The sequence below is a fragment of the Myotis brandtii genome, unplaced genomic scaffold (genome assembly GCF_000412655.1).
Source record: "Myotis brandtii unplaced genomic scaffold, ASM41265v1 scaffold213, whole genome shotgun sequence".
Classification (NCBI taxonomy): Eukaryota; Metazoa; Chordata; class Mammalia; order Chiroptera; family Vespertilionidae; genus Myotis; species Myotis brandtii.
The window spans coordinates 649,888-676,925 of NW_005357962.1; the positions used below are offsets into that span (position 1 = coordinate 649,888).

Here is a 27,038-nt window from a genome sequence, read left to right on the forward strand (position 1 = left end):
TTATGTATATATCCTTTGATTTTGATACTATTAATAAATGAGCATCATATCTGTCCTGAAACTTGCAGTAAGATTGATTGAGGTTAGAGTCTAAATATGAGAAACCATAAAAAACATGGTCAGAGTAGGCCATGTGTCATTTCTAGCCCAGAAATACTTCATCTCTTAAAAAAAAGAGAGCCAGATGCCTCCTAAAAGCACATATGGTACACGTGCAATCATAGTAAGGCTGACACTCATCTTAGTATCTTCTTTGCTATTGGGCTTTATGAAATGACTGTTTCTAAAATTTTGTGTTGAAGTAGCCAAGCTCCCAGTTTTCTTTAGCAAATTGATTTGCCTTGTCCTTAGGGACAAATACAGCTATGTTTTAACCTTTGGGTATACCACCCCCCTACCCCCCGCCCCCAATGTTACAGCTAAGTGTAACTACAAAGTATTTGGTAAAAGCCATGTGGGGCAGCAGGAGGGGGAAGTGGTACCGTAGTAACAAAGGTGGAGAGGAGTGTCCGTGACCCATAGCTTGGTTGGCACGAACAAGCAGACTTGTTTTGAATCTCCGTTGAGGCGTACTGGTGCTTTCCTTTGAATTGGATACCATCTTCTATTTGGCAGAGCATTGAGACGCCTTCTCAGTGAGAATCAGTGTCATTAGAAAGCCTCAGAAGTGTGTAAGTGATCTCTTATGTGAAAGTGTTGCCTTTGAGTATTACCTGGGAAATATCTTGTGCAGTTTCATAATGAGTAATTTGATTACTCAAAGATATCAAATATCCTTTGTAAAACTCTGTGACCATGTTAAAGAACAGTGTTACTAACAACTTTCCCATCCTTGCCAACTGGTTTTATGGGACTTAATGTCTTTCTACCAAGAAGAGAACTTTAACATGCATACTCCTCTGCATTTTCAGTCTGCTTTTGGCATTAGGTAATAGTGTCATATTTTAGTTACCTGATGTGTCTGTGGTTTTAACTTGACTGTCTTGCCCTGAGGGATGGGAGAAAATAAGTGAAAAGTTCATCGCTGCTTTGTGAATCAAGTTGTGCCTTGGCACGGAGCGCTGATCATTCTGGCATTCCAACACAGCATTAGATCACCTTGTCTGCAGTTTGGGAAGGTTCTGTGCTACCTAACACTGCAGGATTCTCCACAAACTCGAGCTGGTAAAAAGGAGGATGTTTATTGTATTCTGTTCTCAAAATCTTGCCAAGTTACTATCATCACACTCTTTATTGATAGAAAATTAGTTAGGTAAAAATCATTTTCTTCTCCGTGCATGGCAGAGGTGATGAAATTTATGAGAAAGTACATATAAGGAGAGGTTGTGAGTGTTGATTGTGGACTTGAGCCCTGGCTCGAAACAAAACTCTTGACTTATAGCAGAATGTTCTGTGTCACTTGTTTCTTTCAGTCTCAGCTCTTGTATGTGAAACACTGAAAGGAATATGTGCTTGGTGAATCGGTCAGGGTTTTTAGTTACAGATACTAAGATCTAGTGTAGCTAGAGTAAGCACAACAGGACTTATTAAAGGGAATAGATAGCTTAGCAATCATTAGGAGGGCTGAAGAAAGAGACTGTAGGCTGAGTTTCTGGGAATGGTTGCCAGTTCTGCACCGTGGTGGCCAGAGCTGCACTTTGGGGGCCAGTTATGCACTGTGGGGGCGCCATTGCTGCACTGTGGGGGCCAGAGCTGCACTGGGGGGGGCAATGATGCTCTGTGGGGGCCAGTTCTGCACTGTGGGGACCCGTGCTGCACTGTGGAACTGGCTCTCCAAGGAGCTGCTGCCCTGCCTGGGTGGGGATGCTCCAAATCGAGAAGCCAGAGCCAGAATCCCTTCACTTTTGTCTGCCAGCAGAATGGATGCCACACGCTCTGCCACCTTGCTTCTTTCCCCAGCTAACTCCATTCTTAAGGAGTCCTCTGTGGTGTGTCTGGTTAGCAGAACATAGCTCATAAGTCTCCCCGTACTAAAGGGTGGGGAAGCAGGAAACATAATCCTCCCATCCCCGATTTATTTATTTGTTTTCATTTTTAAATTCTACTTGGAAAATGGGCCAAAGATTATGGGCCTCTTGAATAACAGATGGCCATTACAGCACCTATTTGAATTAATAAAACTTCTATGTATCAAGTGAATACTTGGAAATTTGTTCTTGAGTTTTAAGGAAAATGAATCACAGAAGTAAGAATTTTGTTCAAAATTACTCTTTGGTGGGGGAAACTGGACGTCACGTGGTCCAGGCCCCTGATTTTGTAGCTGAGGGAAACTTAAGCCCGGGGGGTGAAGTGATCAGGGTTAGACAGGTGGCGAGGCCTTTTCCCGCAGAGTCCTCTAGGAAAGCAGAGGTTTTCCCTCTCTTGCGTTCCCATCTTGACATTTAAGTCCTGATGTAAGTAGTCGAGTTGTCTCCGGGGGCTGATGTTGGTTGGATGACATTGGGGTGCTTGTATGTGTTCACTGAATACTTGGAAATTTATTCTTGAGTTTTAAGGAAAATGAATCACAGAAGTATGACTTTTGTTCAAAACCACACTTGAGGGGCAGGAGACGCCTAATTGAAGATGTAAGTTTCACTTGGTACACCAAACTACAAAAATGAAGGGTGTTTATAAACAGCTCTCTTCTGTTTATTCTTCTGGGCAGTTCATAAATTTGCTCATATACAACTCTGGATAAGGCATTCGTTATTACTTGCATATTTAGTACAAGGTCAGAATTACTAGGAAACTTTGGTCTGTCTAATTTGTCACCAGCTCTTTGCTCAGAGCTGCCTTTGCAGTGCATCGTACCTGACATAGTCTATTTAAGATTGCAATCCACCTTTACTCCATTCATTCCGAACCCCTTTATTCTGCCATTCTGGCCTTTTTCTTTTTAATAGCACATATCCCTTCTAACATTACATAACAGATAGTTTGTATATTATGTTGATTGCTTATGGTGTCTCTTCCAGGCTATTAGCTCCATAAAGGCAGATTTTTCTCAGTTTGTGTATCCTTAGCATGAAGAATAAATAGTACCGGCCCTATAGTAGATATTCAATAAATATATGTTGAATGAATGAACTTGGCAAAAGCAGATATTCTTTAGGATTCCTATTAGTAAAAAGACAGATTCTGAACCCTAGTTATTATTTTATTCATGAACTCATTGGGGATGGCAGAATCATCAGTTGGAATGTAAAGAAAATAAGTAGTGTTCTGGAATCTCCTTGCCTTTTTTTGGCAATAAACAAGGAACTTGGATTCAGATGAAAAAAATCATAAGATTTTCAGATATTATCAGTGGAACACATTCTTTAGCTATTAAAATCTAGATTACAAAATGATAGAAACACACAGTCTTTTTCATATATAGACTTGGACAGTGCTGGTTTTAAACAAATGACTTAGCTTTTCATTTTATTTTTCTCCATTTATTTACTTTCTTATTTTCATTTTCAACATTGTGGCAAAACGAAACAGATTTAAGAGTATGAGGTACTGAGGCAATGGTGAGGGAAGTGGGAGGAACCGAGGTCTCTGTGGAGTGGAAAAGGTTTCTGCAGAGTCGTCCAGATGTGAAAGTACATTCTGAACCTTTGTTGGAAAAGCTGAGACGTGAGACAAGGAGGCACAGTTCATTAAATTAGAGTATACAGTGTCTTAAAATGTTCATTTAGTGAAGCTGGTGGTCGTCTCCTAATAAGTTCTAGGATATACTGTAGTTTATAAAGACTAACATTATTATTTAAAGATATATTTGACTTCTAGAATTCAAGGGAAATAAAGGTGATACTTAATGTCTTAGGAAGATGTTAAGTCCAAAGCTTAAATGATTTGTCTAACATCACACAACTAATTCATGGCAGAATTGGTACTAATTTTTATCACAAATTTTCAATGAAGTATCCTTATTAGGAGAGGTGTGTATAGACTGTCTTTGGAGATAATCCAGGGAACAATTATGAATTTGTGTAGAGATTTATGTTTTAGCTTAAAAATTTTTTAAATATATTTTTATTGATTTCAGAGAGGAAGGGAGAGGGAGAGAGATAGAAACATCAGTGATGAGAGAGAATCATTGGTCTGCTGCCCCCTGCATGCTCCCCACTGGGGATTGAGCCCGCAACCCGCGCATATGCCCTTGACCAGAATCGAATCCAGGACCCTTTAGTCTGCAGGCCGATGCTCTATCCACTGAGCCAACCAGCCAGAGCTTAAAAATTTTTAAAAAATTTATGCAGATATTTCATCCTATACAAATTATTTATGGACTTTTCTTTTTAAGTGTATTAGCATGTGGTATTTTTTGTTTGTTTTTTGTTTTTGTTTTGTTTCTTTGCAAAAAATGTGCTTATTGAGGAATTGTCATTTGGAACTTGAGGACATGAACAGAGTGAAAGATCACCAAAGGCTGTCTTAGAACAGTTAAAAAAATCAGAGTTTTAAAGAAAATTACAGCAGGGTAATAATTCTACATGATCTGTTTTGATGTTAAATATTATATTAGAGGGAATTAATGATAGTACAGTGAAAATACCTTACGTAGAAAATATTTTAAATCTCAATTTGAGAAGAAAAGATTACTCTTTCTGTCATTTCAACATTCTGTGTAAGTGAACTAAGATACCCTGTTTTGTATCTTTTCACTTCCAGTAGTTTGGAAGTGATCGATTTAAAAAGAGAGAAAGAGACAGAGACAGAGACAGAGAGAGAGATAATGATTTGTATAGATAATTTGTATATACTTTTCCCTGACCATGAAGTTAGACCATACTTGTGTGGAGAAAGACAGCCAATCTGCACCCTACCACTTCTCCATCAGGGAATACTGCAAGCATGTCAAACTCAAAGGCGAATATGGGCCAAATAAACAAGGTTTAAGTTTATGTGGGCTGCAAAAAAACAAAAGCTTCAATTTTCATTGAAACGTAGGTTTATTCGATAGAGACATGCTGAATACAAAGGGCTGAAGTAAATGAGTAATCGTTAACATAAAATAATAGAACATTTTAATAAAAATTAATATTTTTATTGAACATTAACTTATCAGACACTGAATAACTGTACAAATTAATAAGTATAACACAAATAAACCTATTTTTCTTGTTCTCCGAAAGCAAAATATTTTCTGTTGCGCACACCAAACAAATCAGTACAAGACTAATGATATGGCAATCGGCTGCTAAAATATTTGCTGCTATTATTAGTGGAGAGAGATGGTGCTCCTGTGTGAAAGGCATGTAAGGGAAATGAATGCAACATGATTATAGTAATCAGTCCTTAGCAAACGTAGTTCGTTATCAATAACTAGAGGCCCAGTGCACGAAATTTGTGGACTTGGAGGGGTCCCTCAGCCCAGCCTGCGACCTCTCACAGTCTGGGAGCCCTTGGGGGATGTCCGACTGCTGGCTTAGGCCTGCGGCACTCGAACATCTTTGGACATCTTTAGCGCTACTGCAGCCATCTGTGAGCCCGGCTTCTGGGTGAGTGGCGCTCCCCCTGTATTGAGCGTCTGCCCCTGGCGGTCAGTGCTTGTCATTGTGACTGGTTATTCTGCCGTTGGGCCAATTTGCATATTAGCCTTTTATTATATAGGATTATGTATAACAGGATATTGTAAAAATTAAGTTATGAAATTTTGATTAAAACTTTTCTTACATACCGTTATATTGGCTGGGAACCAAAATATTCATTGTGGGCCATATGTGGCCTGCGGGCTGTGAGTTTGACATGCTTGCTCTAAAGGTTCTTATTTTGTAATCTTTTATGTAAATTGTTTCTTTTGTAATACATGGTTAAGTGTGACTTATCATGCCACTGAATTATGACTTTATTTTTATATGCTCCAAAATACTGTTTCCACAATTGATTAGAGAGCAGGGCATCTTAGGAAGAACACTAAGCTGGCAGTCAGGAGATCCTGACTTAATATTGCTTGTAAAATGAGGGTTTTACTGTGGTAAATGGGATACTGAGGTTTTTTCCAGCTCTAAAAGCTTATGATCTGTATTCGTGATCTGCTTAGTGCCTCCATCCACATGTTTTCTAAAATTTGAACATACAAACAGTTGTGCGTTATTTCAGGTTTCATTGTCTCCACACAAAACAGTTCCCTGGAGGTGAATATTTTGGGAGCCAGTACCCCTTGCTTTCGTCTGGTCAGTGAGTTTTCTCCGTGACTACCAGAGAAACCAGGCGAGAACTTGCCTAGCAGTCCCTGGTGGCTCACAAAAGGTCCTTTTATATGAGACTCTTAGCATTTTGAGACAACCTCTAAGACATGAGGAATTTTCATATTGGGCCTGCAATGTTTAGGTAATGGACAGTTGCTAACCCTGAGCAGTTTGCCACTTGGAGTCCCAGTATTACTGTTGGAAGTAGCCATCTGAGTTTTTATTGCCTTGTGCTTGCAGATTATTTTTTTGATTGTAGGTGTAAATTATAGGAGGCCTTTGGCAGATGTGTGTATAGCAGGTCCTCTAATAATGTCTCATTATAGTGTTGATGAGATGCCTAGAAACTTAAATTTTATTTGTGGCAAAATTGGTCATATTATATGTCATTTCACTTAAAGCTGCAGAACCTATTGGCGACGTTAATTGAGGACTTACTATACACGATTGTTTTCCCATGCTAGTATCACATACCCGTGCTCTTTTTCTCCTGGAAGGCGTGCATACTGTTGTGTGTGTTTTCAGTTAAGTCTGTATCACACCAGCCAGTTTACTAGCTCTAGGTGGAGATGCAGAAATACCCTATTGAATTATTGAATTCTTACCCCAGCCTGGCAGAGTTGTGTTTAGCAGTTCATATATGGTATGTGTTGGAAGGCACGTCTTGGCAAATGGTGAGTGACTTTGGTGGGGAAGAAGTGCAGTCTGGGTAAGATGGCTGGGCTGGAAGCCCCTGCTCCACAGTTACGCTCCTATTGTCGCTTAGCACCCAAGAGAGATTCACTTGTCATTTTTCATAAATCATAGCTCCAAAGTCAGAGATAGTTCTCAAGTCCCTGAATTATTTTGTGATTTTGCTCTCATTATTTTTCACATCGTCTGGATTTGAAGTTTTGAAGAACTTGGCACTTTGCTCAGATAGAATAAGCCAAGGTATTCCATTAAAGACTTACTGTGAGTCTGAAGAAAGCCTTTATTCCTCTTTCATTTCGCTAAGGTATGACAGTATTGGAGCAGATGGAAGGCTAGAGTTTGAGCTTCCGTTGTGTGAAAACTTCACCAGCCAATTGGCTGACTCTTGGTGGTAAGACAGGAAGAGCCACCCACATTTTCCCTTTTGGATTTGAGTCACAGAAAACAGGTTTCCTGCAGAAACCATTTGGCTTCATTCAACAAGTGTAGGAAATTTCATCTTTGATCAGATTGATGTTTTTATCTTCATTGGGCATGTATTTCAAATTAATTATTTTCCTCTTTTCAATCCACAGGTTCAGTTTCAAATTGGAATCTCCTGTAGTACTGACTGTAACCTAATTTCCAAGATTTTTATGTCAGAGGTAGATCAAAAGGACTATACTTTCAGGTAAGGATCTAATTTTCTTTATATTAACAATTCACAGCTACTTTGGCGGAAGTCTAGAGTTACCCTTACCCCCTTTCACATGTATAGGTGGCACATTGAATTTTCCATACAGGTTTTTACGTGTTCGGGATTCCCTAAGAGGTGTCAATGGGGTTGGCTACATGGAATATTTAGAGAAGCTATATGTGGTGGCAGTTAAAACATTCATGCCCATTTAAAGTGGCTTGTAAAACTATAAGTTTTTGTTTCTTTTAGGGGAAGGAAATCATCCTTTCTTCTAATACAGCGGTTCTCAACCTGTGGGTCGCGACCCCTTTGGGGGTCGAACGACCCTTTCACAGGGGTCGCCTAAGACCATCGGAAAACACATATATAATTACATACTGTTTTTGTGATTAATCACTATGCTTTAATTATGTTCAAATTGTAACAATGAAAATACATCTTGCATATCAGATATTTATATTATGATTCATAACAGTAGCAAAATTACAGTTATGAAGTAGCAACAAAAATAATTTTATGGTTGGGGGTCACCACAACATGAGGAACTGTATTAAAGGGTCGCGGCATTAGGAAGGTTCAGAACCACTGCTCTAATACCTGCCATTTTCCTCCCAGATTGATTAATTGATCTATCGTCTGTCTGTCTGTCTGTCTGTCTGTCTATCTATCTATCTATCTATCTATCTATCCTTTCATGTATTTTCTATATATTTAGAACTTAATGACATGGATGGTTTTAAGGTTAATTTCTCTACCTTTGTGGCATCCCAAAGTATTTATAATAATTCTGGGCATGAGAAGATTAGAGAAAAAGATTTGCACCTGAGATAATTTACAATTTACAGGGTTAGAACTCAGAAATGAATTTTCCCAGGAGGAAAGGGAACTGTGCAGACCAAAACCAAACACTTTCCCTCTCTCTCCTTCAAGAAAAACACCCCCCAAACCCCACATTGATTGCACAGAAAAATTGTGCTGAGTTGGGATTGTCATAGTGTTTCTGGATGCAAATGAAAGCACATTTCAGAGAAGTAATATATCGGCTTTTTAAGCAATTACCTAATTTCCCTAATTTACTTTGAGGTAGTGAGTCACTTCTAAATTAGTTTCTATACCTCTTTAGGCTGGTGACTTTCCAATTTTAAAATATGTGAAACTCAGTTTTAAATGATTGGCAATTGAGCGAATAATCCAAAAATCACTTATCAGTAATGCATTGTAGGATGCCTCTTATAGCAGATTTAGTTTCCTACCTACATTGCCAGTTAGCAGGATTTAGTCTGGAAAGCATTATTAGCACACCAGCAAAGACAGCACAGTGGGGAGGAACTGGCTCGGGGTTTGTAACACACCACAGGTGATGTGTGGACATAATTTCTTTCCTGTGCACCCTGAGGTCAGCCTTAATCAGAGCTTTGCAGTCACTTCTTAACTAATTTCCCTGCATCACTCTTTGTAAAGCTGGGTCTTGTTACTCTCTGCTTAGAACATTTCAGGGCCTCCCCGTTATCTATGGCAGTGATTCTCAAACTTTTTGGTCTCAGAATCCCTTTATATTGTTAAATTGTTGAGGCCCCAAGAGAACTTTTGCTTAGGTTGATTATATTCTTCACTATTGAAATTAAAACCGAGAAAAATTTACACAATGGAATACTACTCTGCTGTAAAAAGGAAGGGAATTTTACCCTTTGAGACAGCATGATGGACCTGGAGAACATTATGCTAAATGAAATAAGCCAGTCAGAGAAAGACAAGAACCATATGATTTCACTCACATGTGGAATTTAATGAACAAACTGAACTACCAAGCAAAATAGAGACAGACTCAGATAGAGAGCAGGCAGACAGCTCGAGGTGGTGGTGGGGGTGGTGGTATTGGTGGGGTGGTGGAGGCATTGAGCAAAAAAGAAAAAAAAAGAGAGAACTCATGGACATGGACAACAGTGTGGTGATTGCAGGGGTAGGGAGGTGGGTGGAGGTGGAAGAGGGCATAGATGGGATAAATGGTGATGGAAAAAATAAATTAAAATAAAAAAACCCCAAGGGAATATACATTTCCTTAGTGCAGAGTGATGACATAATCCCAGTCATGCAGCTTCTGGGGAACATGGTACAATTGTGAGAAAATGAGAGTGAAACAGGCAGGTAGCACGGTGTTATTTTTAAACGTTAAGATTTATTGAGGTATAACATATAAAGTGAAACCCACCCTTTTTAGTGTGCAGTTCTTCTCTGGGTTTTGACAAACACGTATGGTTGTGTAACCACAATGAAGTTATAGAACATTTCCATTTCCCCAAAATGTTCTACCCTTATCCTCATACCCTCTGACCTATTTCCTAGCCCTTTAGTTTGCTTTTGCCCAAATGCCACATAAATGGAATCATACAATCTGTAGCCTTTTGAGTCTGGCTTCTTTCCTTTAACATAATGCATTTGAGATTCATCCAATGCTGTTGTGTGTATCACTAATTTGTTCCTTTTTATTGCTGAGCCTTACTCCAATGTATGAATATACTGCAGTTTGTCTGTTTACAAGTTGGAGGGAATTTGGGTTATTTCTAATTTGGGATGTGTCTTAGTTTTATTATTAAAATAATTTCAACCTCAAAGACCTCCTGAAAAGGTCTCAGGTACCTCCAGGATCCCAACACCTCTCTCTGAGACCCTTTGGTTCTCCTCAATACTTGCCTGGGTGTGATGTAAATGCCAAGATCTAGCCCAAGGGTCTCCTCTGTGCAGGCCTCTCTAAGCCGTCTTCTCACCATAACCCCTGTGCACCTTTGTCCCAGGGCTGGGCTGGTCATCACCATCTTTGTTTTGCTGCTTCTGTGGTTTCACTGTTCAGTAGTTAAGGATGTGATAGCTTCCCAGCTTCTTGAGGGCAATGCCTTTCCTCTCCATCCTAAGCACATGCCTGGCACTTAGAAGAAGATATAGTACATGTTTGAATGAATGAATAATAATTCCTTTACATTTGTAAAGCATGTATTATTTATAAGATGTTTTCCCATAACATGTTTTCATATCTGCAAAGTACCTAGCACAAAGGATTTTTATGTCTTACTAGAGGCCCGATCCACGAAATTTGTGCAAGGGGCTCGGCCCTGGCAGCCCTGGCAGCCCTGGCTGCCTTGGCCCTCGCAGTTCCGGCCTCATCCTGAAGGTCGTCTGGACAGTAGCTGGGATAGTCGTTCTGCTGTTTGGTTTAATTAGCATATTAGTTCTTTATTATATAGGATTTTGATCAGATAGGTATATTAAGTCTTAAAGTTGTGGTCTTAACCAAGTTACACCTTAGTAAACCTGGGGAGCTTCTAATAAATGTGCTAATACCTCACCAATTACATCTTAATTTCTGGAGGTCAGGCCTGGGTATTAATATTAAAAAAAAAAATTACTGTGGAATCTGATGTGCAGCCACAGAAAATCATGGGCATAGAGTTTGATTTACCATGAAGTCTTAGTGGTGATTTAATCAAGGCTAGAAACATGTTCCAAATTAAAGAAAAGAACAGAACTCCAGAAAAAGAACTAAACAAAATGCAGAGTTCAAAACACTGGTTATAAGGATGTCAAGGAACTTTGGGGAAGAGTAGATAAACTTAGTGAGAACTTCAACAAAGAGATAGAAAACATAAAAATGGAGATAAAAACCATAAAAAAGAACCTGTCAGAAATAAAAAATACATGAACTGAAAATGAAGAATACATTATAGGGAATCAAGAGTGGAGTAGATGAAGCTGAGTATCAAATCAGAGATTTGGAATATAAGGAAGCAAAAAATACCCAATCAGAACAGCAAAACAAAACAAAAATAATCTGAAAAGATGAGGATAGTATAAGGAGCCTCTGGGACAACTTCAAACATACCAACATTCACATCATGGCGGTGCCAGGAGAAGAAGAGCGAGAGCAAGAAATTGTAAACCTATTTGAAAAAATAATGACAGAAAACTTGCCTAACTTGGTGAAGGAAATAGACATACAAGTTCAGGAAACACAGATTAACCCAAAGAGGCCCACACCAAGACATATCATAATTAAAATGCAAAAAGGTTCAAAACAAAGAGAGAACCTTAAAAGCAGTAAGAGAAAAGCAGTTATCTACAAGGAAGCTCTGATAAGACTGTCAGCTGATTTCTCAACAGAAACTTTGCAGACCAGAAGAGATTGGCAAGAAATATTCAAAATGATGAAAAGCAAAGACCTACAACGAAGATTCTGATGTTAATTTTAAGGTGTTTATTGAAAAACAAGACCCGGAAAGAACCAAGAAATTCAGAGAAACTTGCTTCAGAAAGGAGAGCTTAGGATGTCACCTTAGCCTAATTTGAATTAAGGTTGGTAAATAGAAGGCTTTAGACGGGCCTGCACCCTCATGTCCCTTGCCTCTTCCTGAACTACCTGTAAGTTGTACAGTCTCACTTCTGAAATTGAATAACCCTTCCCCACTTTCTCCTTTGTTAAAAAATGTGTTATATACCCAAATATTGCCTCACCATCTTTGGAATTTTTATGGGGTTTTCATGCTTTATGAATTCCCCATGTGTATGTATTAAAACTTGATATTCTCCTGCTTGAAAAAAAAAAAAAGACTAGAACCCAGGTCTTTGACTCCTCTAGTGCCTTTTTTCTCTGCACTGTGAACTTTCATGTGGAACTTTTGTGTGAATGGAAGCGCTGCAGAGACTGAGAGCCTTGGTGTAGCTATTAGCGTTTCCAGGGCATGGAGGTACTGTAGCCTCAAGGCCAGAACACTGGATTTAGAGTCAGTAGACCATGTTTACATTTGGGTGCTTTACTTATTAATTGTTAATTAATAAGTACTTGAGTGTTCTCACTTTTAAAATAAGGATACTACCTTAAATTCTATAAGCTTATTGTGGGGATCAAATTAGGTAATGTGTTAGAGGATTTATTTAAAATATAAAATCCTTTTGTAAACTATAGTGCTTTCTAAAACTTATTTTTATTTTAGCCTAGTGTATTTATTGGCTAACTTTCCTTGAGGGTCATAAATTACACAAGTAATACATAAATACAGTCTCACTGAAATAGTCAAATAGCAGAATTATTCAGAGGAAAACTAAGAGGTCACCATTGCTTGCATACTTTCAATTCTTTGTGTATGAATTTAAGTACATAAATATGTATGCAATGTAACAAGTTATTTTTTGGTTGTCTAAACATAGTCATATTTTATATGTTTTATGTATTTTTTTAACTTGATAACATGTCTTAGATCATTCCATATTAGTATATATAAATTCCTCTTATTCTCTTTATAGCTGCTTAATTTTTTTCATATATTTTCTATATTGATGGACATTAGCCTGTTTCCAATTTTTTACTTTTGCAGAAAATGTTAATGAACATTATTAGAGTTTTCTTATTAAAATATTAATTAATTCTTATTAAAAGATTTATTTTGTCTTCAGGATATTGAGAGATGAAGTAGTAAATGTCTTGCATATGAAATCTTAGACATTGTATGCTCAAGTCAGAACAGAACTTAGATTTTTTTAAAAAATTGTGATAAAGTATACTAGACCTTGGAGAACCTGTTCATATGGTTTTGTAAATTTTCCTTTTTTTTTTTTTTTGGTAGTCTCATTTCACTCTTTGGATAGACCTTTAAAGACCTGTGAGGGTATTGCTCAAGTTTAATTCCTTTAGGTGTGGTTGCTACATGCTTTTCCCTTCAATAACAAACAGCAATAATGGCCAGTACTATCTTATGCTAAGCACGGAGTTGAGAACTTCTTGTATACACAGTCTCATTTCTTTCTCTCAGCAACACAGTGTAGTTGGTGGTATTTTTCAGGTTGAGTATTTAGAAATGATTTGGAGAAGTCAAGTCACATGTGAAGGTTAGATTTAGAATGCAAAGATTTCTACTTCCAACTATGATGTAAGGATTTCACGGAATCTGAGATGGTGCTTTGCATCTATGACATCACAGTTACTTTCTAAATTACTTATATTTCTGTGTTTTGCCTTATAATACCAGTAATAATTTAACAAATGCAGAAATAGTTTGTGCTTTGGAACTCTATTTTATAGAAAGTATTTATAATAAAAGCAATATACTAGTATCATTTAGTACAAAATTATTTTTTTAACTTGAATATAGTGGGGTGATATTGGCTAGCAAAACCATACTTCAAGTGTACAACTCAACAAAAAATTTTCACCCTACATCATGTACCCACCCAAGCAAAGTCTCTTTTCCTCATCATTTTCCTCCACTTTGCCCACCTCCACCTCCACCACCCCCCTTCCCCTCTGGCTGTCACCACACTGTTGTATGTGCCTTATATATCTATTTTTTGTTTAATTCCTTCACCTTCTTTCATCCAGTCCTCCAACCACCCTCCCTGTGATAGCTATTAGTCTGTTCTCTATTATCTGTGAGTCTGTTTTATTTTGTTTGTCAGTTTATTTTGTTCATTAGATTCTACATGTAAGTGAGATCATATGGTATTTGTCTTTCTCTGGCTGGTTTATCTCACTTAGCATAATAATCTCCATCCATACTGTCACAAAAGGTAAGATTTCCTTTTGCTTATGGTCTAGTAGTATTTCATTGTGTAAATGTACCACAGCTTTTTTATCTACTCATCTACTGATGCACACTTGGGCTGTTTCCAGATCCTGGCTATTGTAAATAGCACTGCAATGAACATAGGGGTGCATATATTCTTTTGAATTAATGTTTTTGAGTTTCTTAGGACATATTCCCAGAAAAGGGATCGCTGGGTCAAAAGGCCAGTTCCGTTTTAATTTTTATTAAAATATATTTTTATTGATTTCAGAGAGGAAGGGAGAGGGAGAGAGATATAGAAACATCAATGATGAGAGAGAGTCATTGAATGGCTGCCTCCTGCACGCCCCCACTTGGGATTGAGCCCACAACCTGGGCATGTTCCCTTGACCAGAATTGAACCCGGGATCCTTTAGTCCACAGGCCGAAGCTCTATCCACTGAGCCAAACCGGCTAGGGCCGTTTTTAATTTTTTGAGGAAACGCTGTACTGTTTTCCACAGTGGCTGCATCAGTCTACATCACCTCCAGCAGTTCACTAGAGTTCCCTTTTCTCTACATCCTTGACAACACTTCTTGTGTGTTGATTAATTGATGATAGGCATTCTGGTAGGTGTGAGGTGGTATCTCATGGCTTTAATTTGCATCTCTCTGATGATTAGTGACATTGAGCATTTTTTCATATGTCTATTGGCCATCTGTATGTCCTCTTTGGAGAAGTGTCTATTCAGGTCCTTTGCCCATGTTTTGTTGGGGTTGTTTGTCTTTCTGGTGTTGAGTTTTATAAGTTCTTTATATATTTTGGATATTAACCCCTTGTCAGTTGTATTATTGGCAAATATGTTCTTCCATTCAGGGGGTTCCCTTTTTGTTTTGTTGATGGCTTCTTTGGTTGTGCAGAAGCTTTTTAGTTTGATGTAGTTCCATTTGCTTTTCTCCTTTGTTTCCCTTGTCCATGGAAATATATCAGCAAAAATATTGCTATGAGAAATGTCTGAAATTTTTCTTCTAGGATTTTTATGGTTTGGAATCTTACATGTAAGTCTTTAACCCATTTTGAGTTTATTCTTGTGTGTGTAATAAGAAGGTGGTCTAATTTTATTTTTTTGCATGTGCCTGTCCAATTTTCCCAACATTTATGAAGAGACTGTCTTTGCTCCATTGTATGCTCTTGGCCTCCTTTGTCAAATATTAATTGACCATAAAGATGTGGGTTTATTTCTGGGCTCTCTTCTATTCCATTGATCTATATGCCTGTTCTTGTGTCATTACCAGGCTGTTTTGATTACAGTGGCCTTGCAGTATAGTTTGATATCAGGTATTATGATCTCTCCAACTTTGTTCTTTTTTCCCAGGATGGCTGAGGGCATTAGGGGTCTTTTTTGGTTCCATATAAATTTTTGGAATATTTGTTTTGATCTGTGAAATATGCTGTTGGTATTTTATAGGAATTGTTTTGAATCTGTAGATTGCTTTGGATAGTATAGACATTTTAATAATGTTAATTCTTTTAATCCATGAACAAAAACACACTGAAATACATGTTCTCATAATTTAAATTACAGTCATAATTGTTTTAAGGAGCCATGGGTGGTTATTTCTCAATAACGATTATTATAAATGGAATTTTAGCAAATACATGGTTTCACGTATATTCTTTGTGTACTCCTGTGTCACATTTCACATGAATGATAAAATAAAATAGAGGTTTAAGTGACATGGTCTGGAGTCCATGTGATGGTGAGTTTCAGCTTTTTAATCCTTACTCAGTCTCCTTAATAAACAAAACTCCTTTTTAAACTTGAAATATGGGTCTGAATGGTTGAAGCAGACACCATATTGGGTGGGCTCTCAGCCTTACAGAATGAACTCTGTATTTTATTAAGAAGTAAGAAAATGTTTGATAAACCACAGTTCAGACATTATCATGCTGTCTCATTTCCGGTTTTTAATTTATGAGTATTCTTTAAAAGACATATTTTGGCTCGTACATATTTGATAACTGACTGACAGAAGAGAATGAGTGCGTTGGCTCACCTGCTTGTGTTGACTTGCTCACTAAGAATTAGTCTGGCACCACAGAGTGGGTTTACATCACAGGAAGCAATTGGGCGGTAGTGACTTTTAGTTAATATTGTTACATAGTATACTCAAATCAATAACCTAAAGCAGTCTACTCTAAACAGTACATTTAAAAAATGGTCTAGATTTGCTAATTTGTTTGGCAAGATCCAGAAACAACATTGTATTTTATTGCTACCTACTTGGGGCTGCTTTCTGAGATGACACACCCCACCCTTCAGAGGAATTCATTCCTTTTTCTAAAATGTAGTATTAGTTATTTTTATCCATGTTCTGGACTTAAATTTCCAGCTTTCAGAATTTAAATATTCATGTACATTCTGTCCTAGTGGCATTATATAAGGATCCTCCCCTCTTTTAATATGTGGACATTACATTCCTTGGCCTAGTATTTGTTTTGCATCTGTATTTCAGTGTAATCCTAACAAGTTCATTCAAGCAGTGGTTGAACTGAGGTTAAGTGGTATTATGGTTGTTTGGCAGGATATGGCCATAAACACTTCTCTTTAAACACAGAATGGCCTGGGGTGACTGTAATATTCAATTGCATAATCATAGATTACACTTTACAAACACTAGAATGAGTACATGGGCCGAATACATCTTCAATGAGAAATGGCTCAATGGGATGAAGTCTACTTTAGAAATGATCTGTAGAGTTCCCTTGAAACTATTATAATTAATACTAGAGGCCTGGTGCACAAAATTTGTGCACGGGGCGGGGGACCCCTCAGCCTGGCCTGCACCCTCTCGCAATCCGGGACTGCTGGCTCCTAACCACTCTGCCTGCCTGCCTCATTGCCCCTAACCACTCTCCTGCCTGCCTGATCGCCCCGAACTGCTCTCCTGCCTGCCTGATCGCCCCTCACCGCCTCTGCCTTGGCCCCTGCCTGCGATGGCAGCTGTCTCAAACCCCGCAGCTGCGGCTTTATCCGGAAGGTCGTCTGGAAGGACGACCGGAATGACATCCGGAAGGTCATTTGGCTGTCCGGTCTAAGTAGCATATTACCCTTTTATTATTATAGATTATGCACTTAATAAGAATGTTTTGATTGGGTGGATCAATGAATAGTTTGTCAGGGTTTCCAGTAAGTCTCCCACCTAACATGTAAAGGAATAGGTTAAAATGTTACCAGTGTTTTGAATATGTATTATATAGATAAAATTTTTTTATCATATTTTTCTCTCTCTTTATTTCTCCCTTCCTGATATTTTTGTGATTTCAAAGTTGTTTTGCAAAAGATACCCTCAGAAGTATTTCACTCTAGGCCAGCCGTGGGCAAACTACGGCCTGCGGGCCGGATCCGGCCCGTTTGAAATGAATAAAACTAAAAAAAAAAAAAGACCGTACCCTTTTATGTAATGATGTTTACTTTGAATTTATATTAGTTCACACAAACACTCCATCCATGCTTTTGTTCCGGCCCTCTGGTCCAGTTTAAGAACCCATTGTGGCCCTCGAGTCAAAAAGTTTGCCCACCCCAGGTTTAGAGTCACTGTATTTGAAATGAGCAGTAATGTGTCTGTGTAGAGCAGTGATGGCGAACCTTTTGAGCTCGGCATGTCAGCATTTTGAAAAACCCTAACTTAACTCTGGTGCCGTGTCACATATAGAAATTTTTTGATATTTGCAACCATAGTAAAACAAAGATTTATATTTTTGATATTTATTTTATATATTTAAATGCCATTTAACAAAGAAAAATCAACCGAAAAAATGAGTTCGCGTGTCACCTCTGACATGTGTGTCATAGGTTTGCCATCACTGGTGTAGAGAAACTCTACTGTGGGTGTGAGGTAGTATTGGACAACACTCCATGTTACTGTGGGCAGCCCAAGAAATGAAATGAGATGCCTATTACAGTGGGTAAAAAGGCCTTTTGGGCATATTATATATTTCTTGAGTCTGATGTGAATATTTTTCAAAAAATTTTTTACTTCTTTAATTATCATTTGCAATATTTTTCAGAAAATTGGATATATTTGATACTGGACTCAGTGTTTTCATACTCTTGACTTTTACTAAAGTTTTTTAACCATTTATTCTTTAATTTACAAATAGGAGTTCTATTTTTCTTTTGGTAGTTGTCAACATATGTTCCTCATGTATTTTATTCAAACTGATTTTGTCTGTAATCTTGTTTTTAGAGAAATCAAATTGTTTGGAAATATTTCCTTGACACAGGCCCCAAGACTGAACACTATAAATTTTTTGTAAGTTTCTTAATTTTTGCTTCATGTATTTTGAGGTGTGTATACATTCATAATTGTTATGTCTTCGTGGTAAATTGTTCCTTTTATACTTATAATGTTCTTTTTTCTCTGGTAACACTCTTGGTCTTAAAAGTTGATTGGATGCTCTGTATGCGTGGTGGGTTGGCATTTGTGGTGGTCTACTCTGAGTGATTAGCTTGGGCCCTGCCGTTTCATTGGGAGTTCCTGATGCCAATTTTTATTGACCTTTTCTCTCAGGTTGGTCAGTTTCTCTAGAAAAAGTTTTCCAGTCTATAAATCTGAAGGTGGCTGGATGCCTACTGTTAACTGATTCCCCATGTTTTTCAGTATAGAGACTCTCTGTTGTGTCAGGCTAAATCTCATTAGTTCCCCACAGAATAACCCCCAGTCTCACGCTTCTAAGTTGCTCAGTTGTTGGGTTAGGGAATTAATTGCTCCTTTACACAGACTCTAAAACCAGTTCCTTTTGTTTTCAGTCTCACCCTTTACACAGACCTCAGTTCTGTAGCCTTTCTGGATTCTGCATCATGAATAGACATTTTTTTAGCTGAATTTTCTTCCTGGTGACTTCCTCACCTCAACCCCAGCAGTTAGGCTTCAGCTTCCTCCAGTTTGCTAAATCAGTTTCCAGTTATGCATTGTTCTTATATCTTTCAGAAATTTGTAGAAATCTCTCATATGCTGTTGTTTCTTCTCCTGTTTTTTAAAAATTTATCATTTTAGGAGGAAATGAAGGTAAGCATATATTCAATCATCTTCTATAGGGACTTTTTAGTTTATTTACATGAAGCCTTTTAATTAACATACATTATTGTTAAGCTGATCTTTAGGATGTAAAACACAAATTCAGTGTTATCTTTTGCTATATATGGAGAAAAGGAAATGTGTGTGTGTGTGTGGGGGGTTTCACTGTGTTTTAATGATTTGAAAACTAACATACTTATTGCTATGAATTTCATTTATGTTAGGAAGTATTTTGATGTTTACTTTCTTTATGCTTGGTTTGGTAGACATTGAGCACTCAGTAATTTACACATTTTCCATTTTACAGTTTTTATAGTACTGTCATTTTTTTGTTGGAAGGGGCAAATAATTGCATAAATATTATAAGTGATTAGTTATCTTTGTATTTTGAGAATGTGTTAATTGTTGCTATATTCTTTCAAATGCCTTATTTTTGAAAATAAACACATTAGGGCTATTATATAAAATAGAGATTTCCTTGACCCTGAGATACCTGGGTAAATCAGTTAAATACACTGCCATCTTCTTGACCTATAAATGGGAAATATAAAATTTATAGGATTGTTAAGGCTATCTTACTTGTAAGATAACAGACAGGAGAGTGTTTTAAAAATTGTAAAGGAGGACATCTGTGTAAGGTGGTGTGATGAGTAATTAATGTGTCCTTGGGCAGTCAGGAATTAAAGTATTTGTATATATGCTCTTTGGTAATTGAATACTTCTTGCAAATAACTTTTAGTTGAATATTCTTCATGGCGTAGAACTTGTCCTGTGCTTTGCAAAACGATGTTCATTTCATGATACTTGTGAAGGCCAGGGTCAGTCCTAATGCTGTTATTTAAAGGATGCTCAAGAACTCATAGACCTCTAAGTTGTTCTGTGTTCAACCTAGAATTTTGGGATGCTTTCCAAAGACTCCTGTTAGGTTGCCAGTCTTATCACTGGAGAACTTATATCTTGAGATATTGTCTGCCTATGGAATGTCAGCCAATTTAGTTTGTCTGGGGAACAGGATATTAAGGAATAGGATAAAGGTCTGTTTTTTGGGAAGGAGGGTAGAACAAATCTAAAATCTAGAGCAGTATCAGGGTGGTAGGCCTTGATAACAAGCCATAGCTATTAGCCTTGGGAAGCAAGGAAGTGATCTCAAGTGGAGTAGGGATAATACGGCTATGTTGTAGTACTTTTAGATCCAGCCCTGTCTCATCTCGTAATCATCATCATACTTCTATGGTTGTCATATTTAAGCATAAAATCCATTGCACTTGAATTCCAAAGGTCTAGTAAGTACTAGCAACGTAGCAACACTTACTGGTAATATGCTCCTCCTGTAAGCCTCTTAAAGCTTGTTTCAGATGCGAGGAAAAATGGAAGTTTTCCCACTCTTAATTAGGAGAACTAGGGGGAAAAAGAATATTAATAATTGGCTATTTCTGTTATAGCACAATTGGCATTTAGATAAAGTATAAAGCATTAATTGATGTCATGTATTTAATGAGTGTACAATCTTCCCTTTCCCTGCCTCTTCCGCTCTTATTTAGTTTATTTTGGAAGCAGCTAGGTTATAGAGGAAATGATAAATTTATAGTGATTTTGTCAATTTGGGGATATAGTGATCAATACATTAGAAATATATTTTTTAAAAATAGAAAATAGATTCATCTAGTTACAACTTTTATATTTGTTGATACAAGGTGTAAATAGCCTTGGTGCATGAAAAGTCATAGAGGTATTGGTTTTAGAAGCCATTTGAGTGCATTGCATTTGCTTATAATCTTTTTGGTTATGGGCAACAACAGTGGGATGTATATATATTTTAATATATTTTTTATTGATTTCAGAGAAGAAGGGAGAGGGATAGAGAGATAAAAACATCAATGATGAGAGAGAATCTACTGGGGATTGAGCCCACAACCTGCGCATGTGCCCTGTCCAGGAATTAACTGTGCCTTCCTGGTTCATAGGTCGACACTGAGCCACACCGGCCAGGCTACTTTCATAGATTTTTCATAGATATTTTCATAGATTTCTGATACACTGTGTGTGTGCCAGTCAGGTTGCTCATTCTTGGGACCCTCGTCTCTGTGAATGTATTTCTGGGATGGTAACCTCACCTTTCTTCTGTGTCCAATTCCTTCTTTTTGAATCCATGATATCCAGTGTGATACTATGGAAAATAATTGCATACGTACATATTTTTACTCCTTCACTCATCTCTCGGCCTCCCTCTGGCAAGCACCAGTCTGTTCTCTGTATCTGTGAGCTTGTTAGCATACATCTATTTTAAGGATAGGGCAGTCCCATTTGAATTCTGTTTTATTTTCTCTTGTTTTGTTAATTTTATTTGTTTAAGGCTCTTTCTTAGAAAAGTCTCTGATACTACATAGTAGATGAAGACTGTCTTTGAACTGCTTTCACGAGCTTGAATGTCAAAATGTTTTTATTTTAAGAGGAAGCCAATCCTAGTTAACACTTTTCTGTGCTAATTAAAGCTTAGGATTTTAATCAAATGTTACTTAGCAATAATTATGTTACTGAGTTAGGTCAGCGTTGGAGGAGAGTGATGACGCTGGTCTTCCCGTTCCTTTCACTAGGGACGGGGCACCAAAGGTAGAGGTCTGTGCAGTTTGGTATTGACACTGCTGTTGTGTAAGCCAAGCGTTCTGGGTGGTTCCTGGCTGGCCTTCCTTTGCCTGGGAGGTAGAAAGCAGTAAAACCCAGACAGAATAGGCTTTAGAATCTGGAGAAGCAGGAAAAATGGCATTGCTATGGAAACTTTGTTCCACCTTTTGCAAATAAGTAACAGAAAAGTAACAATAACCTAAACAGATTTACATTAGAACTAGTTTGGAGAACTAAGAAAGATTTGTTTACCCAGCAGCAGTTTAAAGGTGACTCAGATTTGTCAGTAACTGAAGAATTTATTATTGACTTTTCTGTAGGATTCACTAACAAAGGAACTACAGAAAACTGAACTGAGCTTCTCTCTCAGTATGGGTTTTTATTAGGAAGAATAAGTTGGTAGATGTCACAGCAATTTAAGAAGCTCTAGTCTGTTCTTGACTTAATTAAAGAGGAGAGTATTTTAATATGTTCAACAGCAAACATTGAGTGCCCATATGTGCCAGTTCTCTGGGGGAGGACAAGGATCAGTAAGATGTTGTCCCTGCTCTTAAAGATTGTTTTGTAGCATTCTAGGGGAAATCAGACATGGGCATAATGATAATAGAGGGATGAGTGTCCGAAGAGAGGCCAGGAGTTCAGCGGAGGGAAGACGACTCATACTATTTCCTAGTGAGTGAGGGGAGCAGGCTCAGTAGGCTCCTGTACGAAGTGGTATTTGAGCAGTGTCTTGCTAGGTGGGATTTGAGCATATGAATAGCTCTTCAGATTGAGGCATGGACAAGTGCTGGGAATAAGAACTTCAGATCTGCTATAGTGTCTAGCATGGGAAGTAAATGATGATGCCAGCATTTATTGAATGCCTAACTTGTTCTAATTATTATTTATTTGAATTCATTTAATCATAAAAATAATATAATAACTCTCTGAGGTAGATCATCCCCATTTTACAAATGAAGAAGTTGATGTACAGGTAGGTTAAGAAACTTGCAAGGGCTAGGAAACATCTTCCAAGAAGAACTTAGTAGAATCTGACCCCTGACTGTTTCTAGAGAGCCCACCCTGATTTGCTGTTATACTTTTGGAAATGTAGCAGAGGTGGATTGGAGTATATTTATGTAGAACCTCGAGTGCCCACATGAGTATTCCTATATAATAAAAGGCTAATATGCAAATAGACCGAACGATGCTCACTAACCATCAGGGGGCAGATGCTCAATGCAGGAGCTTCCCCCTGGTGGTTAGTGTGCTCCCACAGGGGGAGCACCGCTCAGCCAGAAGCTGGGCTCAAGGCTGGCAAGTGCATTGGCGGTGGCAGGAGCCTCTTCTGCCTCCACAGCAGCGTTAAAGATGTCTGTCGTACGGCTTAGGCCCGTGGGGAGTGGGCCTAAGCTGTCAGTCGGAAATCCCCTGAGTGCTCCTGGACTGCGAGAGGGAGCAGGCTGGGCTGAGGGACTCCCCCTTCCCCCCTCGAGTGCACGGATCTCATGCACCGGGCCTCTAGTTTAATATATTAGAAGATACTATTCTTTTCAGTGGTTCTATGTGATGGTTTAAAACAGATTCTCTTCTTTCTTTTAATGTGCCCTGCTTTGCTGCTTTTGAAATGCCTCTCTCACTTTACCTAATTAATCTCTATAAAGTCTTAAATTCTTTGCCGATATGTTACTTTTTCTGTGAGGCTTTTTCTAATTGCCACGGAAGAAGGGATTTGGACTGTGTATCCTTTTTGTATCCCTGGGGTTACGTTCATATTTGTGACTGAATGAAGGTCGGATAAATCTTCAACTGATTGAAAGGGAGGGTGATGAATTTTTAGACATCTTATTGACGTTTTCTTATTGCTTTCCTTCTGAGTTATTTGTGTTTGAAATACCTTGAGAATAGGTAAAGTAAGATATCATATGATACTTTAGTTGACTGTGTTCCTATGAGAGTGAAGGAGAGAGATTATTCTGGATTTTGGGTTACTGGGGGCGATTTGTGTGAGACTGGGCTTTGGGCTTGATGTTGAGGGAGATGCAACATTTATGTTGGCAGAAGGGACAGGGCACACCCAGCTGAGAGAGCAGCCTGAGCAGAAAGGACAGAGATGGGGTCAAATATGAAATAACATTATCTGCCTTGAATGTGAGTTTCTCGGCTTCCTGCTACACCCATTTTACAGGGTAGAGAATCTCTTGAAAGCCCTGGTTTTCTTTGATAGTCTGCCAGAAAGATGGATGGTCCAGCAAAATGTTTGCCTTATTGTGGTTTGAATTTAAGGTAAGTTCCTAACACGTGGAATATAAAGTTCAAGTGCTTAAGATGCCTTTTTGGTAGAAAAAGTGCTATTGAATAATAGGCCCATTTGGTCTAAACTAAACTTACCCTCCAGAAATTCCTTAAAATCTTACAAGTCACCTTCCATTTAACTGGCCGGTAGTCAGCCGATTGGAGCTTCCTCCTACTGTCTTCTTTAGACCAGCAGAGACCTTCAGATTGTAATGGACTCCTGCGGTTGGATTCAGCTTCTTGCTCTTTATGTAGAAGCTCTGCCTGTGATGTGGGAACTGAAGGTATTGAGGAGAGGCAGGGCTAATTGGACCTGTGGAGAGGAATAATGAAGAAGTACTCTCATAATAAGGGAGGGTGTTAGAATGCAGAGGGAGGGTGCCTTTGTTAGGAATCATCTTCAAACAATTGGAAGCCTTTTTAAGTGTTTTTGAGCCATAACTCAAAGTACTAAAAATGATGCCTTGAAACTACCTGTGCCCTAAATTAAAAGCCTTCTTCCTTAGTAAGTCTGGATTAAAAGTCACATTCTCAGCGCCCACCATGGAAGGAGCAGTCTTCCCCAAGATGGTCAAGGTCATAGCTCACCGTCTTGCTGACTGATTATCCTGAGGCTCTGGGCCCTACCTTTGGGAGAATGAAGGACTAACGGGAAGGTGTGTCCAGCTCTGTGTGTCCGGCCTTCATCCCAGAGTCCTCTCTGGACATGTTTGCTGTTTTTCAGTTTCCCTTTTCTGCTGAATATTTTAGGGCCATAGATGTTTTCATGTAAGGAAACATGACTCCTAATATATCTCCAAGGTGTGGAGTAGCATTGTCAGACAGAAATATAATGTGAGCCTCCATATATTTAAAACTTCTAGTTGTCATGTTAAAAGAAAGTAAAAAGAAAGAGACAGATAATTTTAATAATAGGTTTAACCCGCATATCCAAAATACTATCATCTCAACATGTAACCCAATATAAAAAATTGAGAAATTTTACCTTCTTTTGTTCACACCATGTCTTCAAAGCCCCGTGTATATTTATACTTACAGTGAGCCTCCATTTGGACCACTGCCATGTTGAATGCTTGCTGGCCACATGTGACTACTGCCTCTGTGTTGGGCAGTGCGGGACTGGAACTCTATCTGGTATATGGTAGAAGCACAGTAAGTCTCTGTGAAATTAAGAAAGAAGAAAGAAAGGGAGAGAGGGAGGGAGGAAAGGAAGAAGGACGCAGCAAAGCTTCGAAGATAAGTAAACAGAGGAACACTCTTTTATTTGTTTCCAGTTGGAAACTGTCTTAGCAGTTTCTAACCAGAGCAGCAGCTGAATGATGCTTATTAAACTTTTAGTTTAAAATCAGTTGCAAATGTGTTATCTTGCTGATACATCCCTTTAGCAACATTGTTTAGATAGGTTAAGTTTTACTGTCTTTAATTTACAGGCTTAGCTAGGTTCAGTGAGTTGTGTGTTTTAACTTGGATTCAAGTTCTTTTGCATCCTAGCTCAGTACTTTCTCCTTCTATGAACCTTCTCATCGGTTTGTGTTAGGTATGCCCAGACTTCCCTATGAACACTAGTTGGTACTTAGATAAGGATATATATTAAAAGACAGACTGAATAAATATTGTTAATACAGAACTATTTAAAAATGTTATTAAAGGCCACATCTTAAAGTTTGTTTTTAATTAATAATCAAAGACATGGGTAGGTGCATAGCCAAGAAAGTTGTGTGCATGTGCCTTACTCTAGGTGTTAGGATCATCTGAATTATAGAAGGCACATAAAAGTTTGGTACCCTGGCTGGGTGGCTCACTTGGTTGGAGTGTCCTCCTGTACACCATAAGGCTGCAGGTTCGACTTCTGGGTCAGGACACATACCTAGGTTACTAGTTCCATCCCTGGTTGGGGAGTGTACGGGAGGGAGGCATCTGATTGATGTTTCTCACATCGATGTTTCTCTCTCTCTCTCTCTCTCTCTCTCTCTCTCTCTCTCAAATCAATGAGACATATCCTCGGGTGAGGATTAAAAAATTTGGTGAGTAAAAAAGAGTATTTAGGACAAGTTATGTGTACATGTGTTCGAAACTGTCCCTCTGTGTAACCATTTTACCTCTACAGGCATTGTTCTCTAGTGAGATGTGTCATGATTTCCTGTTCTAGCACATGGGAAAATGTCTTGTCTCTTGCACAGTGGGAAAGGGACTAAACCAGCACAATAACCCTCCAGTGCTTAAGCTACTGGATTGTGTGGCCTGTTTTTCAAGCCATTAAAATGGTTGGTTTTATTGTGCTTAACATTTAAATAACACTGTAAGGCAGATACTTTTGGTATGATTCAATTTATGTCTAAAATGTTGAAGAGGAATTCAAGTTAATTTCTAGAGTATCAGTAAGATTATGGAAACATTGCATTTCAGCATCCTTTTGGAAGGAGGCCAATACTGATCACTTTTGTACCCAAATCCTACTCTGTAGAGCAGTGCGTTAATGGAATGTTATACAAGGTGTTCATAGAAGATAGACCTACAATATAATTTTAAGCTTTTCCCAAAGTCAGAAGACATTGCAAACTATTTTGTTCACTTTCACTCAATTTAAGATAATGTACCATGAATTTGAAAAAAGTAATGCAAAAGTTATTCAGTACAAAGTGTATATGCAGGTCTTTGTCACAGCAAACTCCACTGCCTAGACTTGAATTGACCTGAGCAAAGAAGTTAATTCTCATTTATCTAGCATATTTGGGAGATCAGTCACAAGGAATTTTTTCTGAAACCACACAAATATTATCTTCCATGCACAGTAAGATTTTGAGTGGATGGCTCCTACACATGCTTTTGTTTCTCTTTTCATAGCCTGGAGGAATGCTATACATTCACATAAATGAATTTTTTACGTGACTGAAGCCCTCTTTCTGTGTCATATCCCAGGCTCCAGAGTCACTGTGATGACCTGCAGAGTCACACCTGCTCTGCTTTCCTAATAGGATACCCTAGGATCGGAATGGAAGGGGAG

The 27,038-nt window shown here is 38.3% G+C and overlaps 1 protein-coding gene across 11 annotated transcripts in view; it reads left to right on the forward strand.

Annotated features, from left to right (window-relative positions):
* SIPA1L1 (signal-induced proliferation-associated 1 like 1) overlaps window positions 1–27,038 on the forward strand; it is a 330,175-nt gene that overhangs the window by 29,790 nt on the left and 273,347 nt on the right. For all 11 annotated transcript variants that reach the window (XM_005865778.2, XM_014539293.1, XM_014539298.1 and 8 more), the window contains exon 2: window positions 7,430–7,524. The gene's annotated coding sequence lies outside the window, so the exon portion shown is untranslated. The remainder of the gene's footprint in view (window positions 1–7,429; window positions 7,525–27,038) is intronic.